Source organism: Poecilia latipinna, unplaced genomic scaffold (genome assembly GCF_001443285.1).
Source record: "Poecilia latipinna isolate Pla-1442-1.1 unplaced genomic scaffold, P_latipinna-1.0 Scaffold2067, whole genome shotgun sequence".
Lineage (NCBI taxonomy): Eukaryota > Metazoa > Chordata > Actinopteri > Cyprinodontiformes > Poeciliidae > Poecilia > Poecilia latipinna.
Window position 1 is genome coordinate 5963 of NW_015114683.1, and position 7527 is coordinate 13489.

At 35.9% G+C, this 7527-nt stretch overlaps 1 long non-coding RNA gene across 1 annotated transcript; it reads left to right on the forward strand.

Moving 5' to 3' along the window:
- The first annotated feature begins 1139 nt into the window (after window positions 1-1139).
- LOC106936052 (uncharacterized) lies at window positions 1140-4521 on the forward strand. The gene is made up of 2 exons (XR_001422044.1): window positions 1140-2545; window positions 4349-4521. It is a non-coding gene; the product is annotated as an uncharacterized LOC106936052 (long non-coding RNA).
- The last annotated feature ends 3006 nt before the right edge of the window (window positions 4522-7527 follow it).

The window sequence follows — 7527 nt, forward strand, 5'->3', positions numbered from 1 at the left end:
GAAAATTTTACTTTCGTGAAAATTTTAACTCACGATAACGACTAACGGGAGCCCTGAGTTTGTTTCTCTGCAACGATACAGTTCCATCTGGGAGTGATGGGAGACAATGACACCCGAAGTGTAGCTTATATCCACAGCCTGCTTGGAACTTGGCGAAGCAGTTTGAAGGCTTCATTGCCTCATTAGCAGCATGTTACACAGAGCGGGCTTATAATGTGTAACTATTATAATTTAACTATTACAACTATTATAATTATCCATTCTGCTGTCCCTTCTTTGGGCCTTTTCCCCTTTGCAAAGAAACTTTCCAAAAACATCTGATCCATTTCTTACTCATTTTGCTGCTTGTGGGCTCAGTGTTGGCACGCAAGTAACCCAGAGAATCCGATTAAAGGATTTTCAAAATAAAAGATCCTCCAGACTCAAATAATACATAAAACTGAAATATTTAATTATTTCTTGCGCAGCCAGGTACCAATTGGTCCACGGACCAGTACCGGTCCGCGGCCCGGAGGTTGAGGACCACTGTTTTAAGGGACGGGTGGCAAGCGGGGCGACTAATGCGCGTCGCCCCGCTCATGAAACTAGGACGACGCGCATTAGTGTGCGTCCCTTATTTTGATTTCTGAAAGGTGGCAACCCTAGACGGTGGCAACCTTAAGTTATATTCCTACTCGACTGTGCATGTAGAATAAATCCCCAGAGCAGCAGTGCAGTAACAAAGTGCTAGTTTTATTAAGGTTCATAAACAGTGGATATTAGTACAGCCTGAGTATTTAGCAACCCGTCATCACTTACTTCAGAACTGCACCTTTCAAAATTCTGCACAGATATATAACAGATAAAACAAGTACAACAAAAGTAGAAACAAAAGATTCTGCATGCTTCAGTGTCACCTCACACATTTCCATCCATTAAATCATATTTTCAACTATTTTTTATTGAATTCTGACTTTAAAAAGTAAAATTAAAAATAAATTAATAAATGAATATTGCAACAATTATGCTTCCCCTACCTTTCTGTTGAAACCTTAACTGTTTTCTAGCTTATTCATTTGACATTACAGGTCAGTGATAGTGGTACATTATATGAATGGATTAATCATTATTTATGCATTATGCATTATTTATGCATAATGCATTAATCAACATTAGAACATAATGTATCAAAGAACATAATGAATCATCATCAAAAACACAGCAAAGAAAACATTTCAGGCAAGTTTCAGTGCCTCCCCCTAAATATATATACCAGTAAGTAGAAAAGGTTGTAAGACATAAAAGTTGGGCAATGCAACGGGATCAGAGCTTTTTTTTTTCTTGTTGAGATGCAATAAAATATATCTTATTTTATTGTTTACACATCCATATAAGGCTTCAACAGAAGAAAGAGTGTGCAATTTGTAAATTAGTTTATTCCAATTTCAATAAGTGCTGGAGCTCACTTAAAAAATGGCTAAGCAAAATATTTTAACCTCATAATTTAACTGTCCAATGGTACTAATTTTAAAATGTCATCACATTTTCTGTTGCAAAAGCAGCAAAATAAAAGCAAAACAAAAGTGTAAAAAGCCCAATGCCAGCTGCTCCCAGTGGAATACGACACTTGATAAATTTTTTCACAGATTTCTCAGAATTTACACAAATCTTGCTCTATGTGTCTACAAGTATACACAGTGACAATAGTGTGGTTTAGGTCAGATAAAATGACTGTCATCATTCTAAGTACAGAGGGAATTGTTGGGTCAGTCTCTGGCAATTGGAAGAGGTTTTTAAATGTCTTAAAAAAAACAAAATCGGGCCGTCATGTGGTGCAGTGTAACCACTGGAGGCCACAGAAATCCACACTGCCGTCCCGAGTGTGACTCGTGTCCTCGGTTTCCTTGCTGCAATGTCTCTCCCCCCTTCACTATTGAATAAAAACCAGTAGTCCAAAAAACATTTTTAAAAAGAAAGCAGAATTAAATGTAAGCTGTGGTGTAAGGCAAACTTTCCCAGCACAGCATTTTAGGAAACACAAACTACCAACTCTGGCAGACTGTCTGGGACAACTGAATTGCAGCGACTTGAAATTTTGACTGGATACAAAGTTAGCTAAAGTCTGTGTTCTATTTATATATTATTATGAGTTATGCACATCTTCATATGAACATAAACTACACTATTCACAAAGAAGAATAGTTTACATTTGTCTGGATAAAAAGAAGGTCAGCAACAAGATGGGTACCTATGGAACGGTTCAGTTTAGATGCAACTTGGTTCACAGTGACCAAGTACTGATGGGCTTGTTCAGGTTTAGATTTTAAAACTTGCAGGTCTAATAATGAGATCACAGCATTCACACTGCTCACTTTGTAACATTTTTGGAACTGTTTCGATTCGTGTCTGTCACACTGGAGTTCTAGTTCTAGACCAGGGACTAGTTAACTACCAAAGACCTGGTTATCTTCATTTTACCATGACAGATTTTGCTGGTGATAGAGTAAACCCATCTCATTGTGTCTTTGAGGCCTCCTCTATGTCTAATGTTATGGAAGATCTTATAGTTTATTAATCCAAGCCAAAGCGATAATCTATGGATTCCTAAATGAGTTGGTGTTCCACATTAGAGCCAAAGGTCTTAAACTATTCATTCCCATCGTCATGAGTCTCAAACTCGCCCAGGACTCAAACTTTTGTCACAGAACTTCTTCAGTTCCTGACCTACCTGGACCTACATTGTGTACCTGGAAATGTACTGTGATAGGGAGGAATTAGATTAGATGAGAGATGGACTAAAGTCTAAAGACTGTAGAGGTTCACATAAATAGAACTTGTGTGCTTTAAAAATATTTTTTATCAAATCAGTTTAAACTCTGTACTGCCAAATTACATCAGTGTGAAAACATGTTTAATATGAATGCATTTTAAGAATGGCTGAGTTATTTATTAATTTTTTAATAGTTTGTTAATTGGTAGTTTTTTTCCTTTTAACCTTTTTATCATGAATGTCCTCATGATCTTGATAAGACCCAAAATGGAAATAAGTTTGACACTCCTGAATTAGGATAATTGAATTGATCAACTTTCACTTATTCAGCTGTGATCCACAGGTCTACAACTCTGAAAATATAATATACTGTCCAAAAAATTATTTTAGTTCTGAATGTGAAGCACAAATAGGGAACATCTTGTAATTTCTGTTTGCTGTGAGATTTAAAATGTCTTCCTTTTTCAGAGAACTTTCTCATTTATTGGCACTTTACCTTTCCTCTGCAGAGAAATAGCCTGCATTCTCCAGAGAGTATTAAAATAAACTTTCTTTGAAAGAACAAATACTAACAAGGGTATTCTGATTGTCTCTCATGTGATGAGATATCAATACTGCCAGTTTTTCTTTTCTTTTTATTCTTTTATTTCAGGCCCTTAGAACCTTTCTTGCTGTTTTCAGTGACTGTTAGCTGCTCCAGCAACTGTAGGTTACTCAGCTGCTGTAGTTCAGATGTTGTCACTGATGCCCTCTGATTGGCCTCTTGTGGACATGCCAGCTGAGTAGCCAATATTTTGCTTATCTGAATATGTATCTGATTCTGTCTAAAATTAGGTGATGGTGAAAAGATTTTATGTCATATGTTATACTTTACAGCGCTGGTTTCTGATTTGGGTGATGTGGTCCAACCTCTCCACCCTGGGCCTACAATTGTTTAAAAACAGTTTACAATGATAATTACATCTGGGTTAGCTAATTAAAGGGAAATGCACAGTGACTGAACCACAGTGCATCTTGTCAATCCATGCCTGTCAGTTTGGCCCTTCATCTCCAGTAAGAACAGTTTAGAGATAGAGAATAATGTTATCACAAATTATGATTCTCAAGCAATGCGCCTTCAAAAATCTACTTTTTCTTCCAAAAAACACTTAACTATGTTAAAATGGATTCTCCTTGGTAATAACCCTACCCTACTGCATAAGTTTTATGGAGATCTTTTCAAAATGTAGATTACAGTGAGTGAATATCTTCTATGTGATTTGGACCAATTTACATTTTACAACTCAGAGTAGTATGAAATATATAAATTGCCAAAATTGTTTGCATAAATCTCTGAATTCAGGTGTTCCAATTACTTCCATTCTCATATGTAAATAAAGTTCATCACAAAAGCATACTGTGTCTACAAACATGAAAAAGTGGGTCACCTCATGGATTCCACTGTGTTACTGTCAAAGGGCAGCTCCTGTGTAATAAGGTCCATCTGAATTTTTGTCACTAAATATTCTGATGTCAACTGTCACTAATATTAGAACAAAATGGAAGTTACTGGGAACCTATGAAGCCATAGATCAGATAAAATCAGAGTTGGGTCAGCAGATATACTGCAGAGAATTCTCCAACTTTCTATAAAGTCAATATCTATGGATATCCAAATTTCGTGCAACCTTTAGATTTACTCAAGAACAGTGATTATAAGACTTCATGGAATAAGTGACCATATTGTCAACAGCTATGCAAAACATCTGTCAAAAATAGGTGAGACAATTACTTAATTCCATGCATAGACTGTCACTTTATTGAATAAATAAAAGTGGGAAGTAAAAATCATGGATTAGCATTGTTTACTCTTACAGAGGTGTGCAACTATGATTTTGATTACAAATAATTAATAATTTCTGTTTCTTTTAAGAGGCTGCATTAAATTAAACTGTGACTATGATGATTATCACTTAAGATATAAATGGCCCCTTTGTTGTTAAGGGACAATATGCAATCATTAGAGAAATAATTGCATATTTATTCCTTATATCCAAAATTATTGGATTGTGGATGAAAGAAGTTGTGATTTTGACAATGATCTTGAAAACAGAATAGCATATGTGTGTATGATTACTATCAAAGAGATGAGTGAATGACCATGTGGTGCTGAATCAGCAGGTCTCGATAGGAATGGAACCAAACAAAGTGAACAGGTTAGGTGCCATCTACTTCACTAAGTCAAGGAAGAAAACTTAAAATGTGGACTCTGTCCAATAAATCTACAAGTGGTTTTTCCAGAAGATCCAGCCAGACAGGGACATCCAAGACACTCAGTCTCCTTTTAGAATCCTACAATTTCACCATTAGGGAAAGACAGATTAAGTTTAATTATTATTTTATTTTAATTTTTAATCTATGAATATTCTCTGTCGCTAAACGATGAACTTGAGGAAACCCTCCAAGAGGAGTTGCAGCAGTTACTGCTACAAAGGGTTAGCCAAAATTATGTCATAGATGAAAATGGGGTGTCACTCCAATTTCATGTGTGTGAAAAGGGAGAAAAGCAAATAATTCTGACAATATAGTGTATTTAAACAGAAAACAAAATCAACCAAACAATGATATTCAACTAATCAAAAACAATGAAAATAACGAAGAAATGTAAACTTCTGTGGCAAGAAAAATCTCAGCAATGAAAATGACAGATATTTGCAATTTGAACAGTTTTTCTTGCAGGTCTTCTTTTTCTACTACATATAAAATATGCAACAATGATTGTAGAATGGTAAGTTTACTACCTCTTCATTTCAAAGACTCCTGATGTCTTTAGGTTTGTTAAAGCATCAAAATGATATTAATCAGACATGATGTATAAAACAAGCATTCTCTAGAATGCCAAGTCCACATGACTGAGAGGACACAAACAAAAATAAGCATACAAATATCTGAACCAAAAATGATCTAATGCCAGGTTTGAAACCCAGTAACCCCACACACCATGTCTGAGGCAGTAAGTTACTGAGGCACAGTTTCATTACTCAGAGAAACATGGAAGCAAAAACTAGGGGATGAATGCAGGAGTCTGCAGTCAGTCACCATCAGAGACAAGATGACTGTGGTACATGTTGGAGTCATAGTCTCTATTATTGCATATATTACATTGGTTTGTCCTGGAGCTCCAGTACATAGTGATTTAGAAGTGTGTCCATTAATCTTGAGCCTTTGGACATTTGCATGCTGCTTTGCAACAGTTCAAAACACTTGATATGATGATGAGTGACAAGTTGGAGAGCGACGGCAGTCTGACATAAAGCAGTCATCTGTGGAAGACTAGAACATGACAGTTCCTATTCAAACAGCAGAACCAGAGCAGCTCAAAGCTGCAGGATCCCTCAGCAGGTTGGTGGGTTTCTGAAATCCCCCAATGACATCTTGTGATCGGACCATAAGCAGTCATTGGCAAACTGTGGAGCACATGCTTATTGGACGATGTGATCCCCCAAGTTTCCATAAAAGGTCTCAGAAGCCCTTTAGTTGGAAATGATAGGTGATTTAATGACATCATGGTCTTTTAAAAGTGCTTAGAGGAGGACTGTCGTGGAGGACAACTGTCCTTAATGATGCCATTTTTTCAAAGATGAAGTCTTCTCCAGCTGATATTTCCAGTTACAGTGAACTTAGATATCCAGAATGAAAAGCTGCATGTCCAGATATAGAGCTTCCTGCATGATGCCAGTTCTTTGTAGGATCAGAAGCTAAATAGTTTGTTTTTGTTGATTTTGTAATCATCCACTGAAATGAACTGTAACGGGTGATATAATAAAAGCCTTTTATTGTATGAATGTTTTTTCCTGTTAAAATACACAGCTATGAGGATGTGTGTGTGTGTGAACCAGAAGACACATTTTTGAAAGAATTCAAATTTGAGAGCAGAAAAAAAATAAGATCAGAAATTCTGATAGACAGCATTGAATATTGAGTTTTGTTTTAACTGTGAGGGGAGAATTTTTAGTGAGAACTGTACAATGTATCAGAGAAAATAAGAATTCATTCTCCTAAATGAAAACTGGTACTCTTGCGTTTTGACAAATGAACCTCCACATAGAAGGATTTGGCCATGATGTCATCCTTCCAGAGATGTTGGAAGGGTGACATCATGAAGATTGTTCCAAAATGTACCAATTTCTTGGTACACTCACAAGACCTAAAACACAAATGTGATTGTTCACTGAGAGCAGAACCAGAGAATCTAACCTAAAGGTATGTTAGAATATTCCCAGATTTATTTTAGGTTAAATTTTTGTCTATATCTGATTAGCTTTTTAAGATAAATTCATCTTTCCATAGTTTAAATAGCAACAAATCTCTGTTTGGAAAGATCTAAATAAACTCATGGCATTTTAAATGGCTGCATAATTCTAATTACACTGTTGAGTGGATTATTCCTGTTATGTAACAGTACTGAAATAAAATGAACACTGATTCAGGTGTTCTTTTTATATAAAAATCTGAAGCGCTGCATATATGTTGGTCCAAAATATTGCTAAGGCAGAGTCAAGGTTCAACTTTTCCTTCTCAGATTCTATTTGCCAATTCATTTTCAACAATAAACCGCATGAGGTTTTCTCTTGATCCAAGAACTTAGCTATAATTCATTTAAAATGTTAGAGTTCATCAGTTTGTGTTTAAAGGAGCAATATGTTACTAGCGTGTTCACAATTCTGTAGTTTCTTAAGTTTTTAGTTTTTGCTAAGTAAAATCTGATGATCTGAAATGTAGCTATGAACAGCAATCTT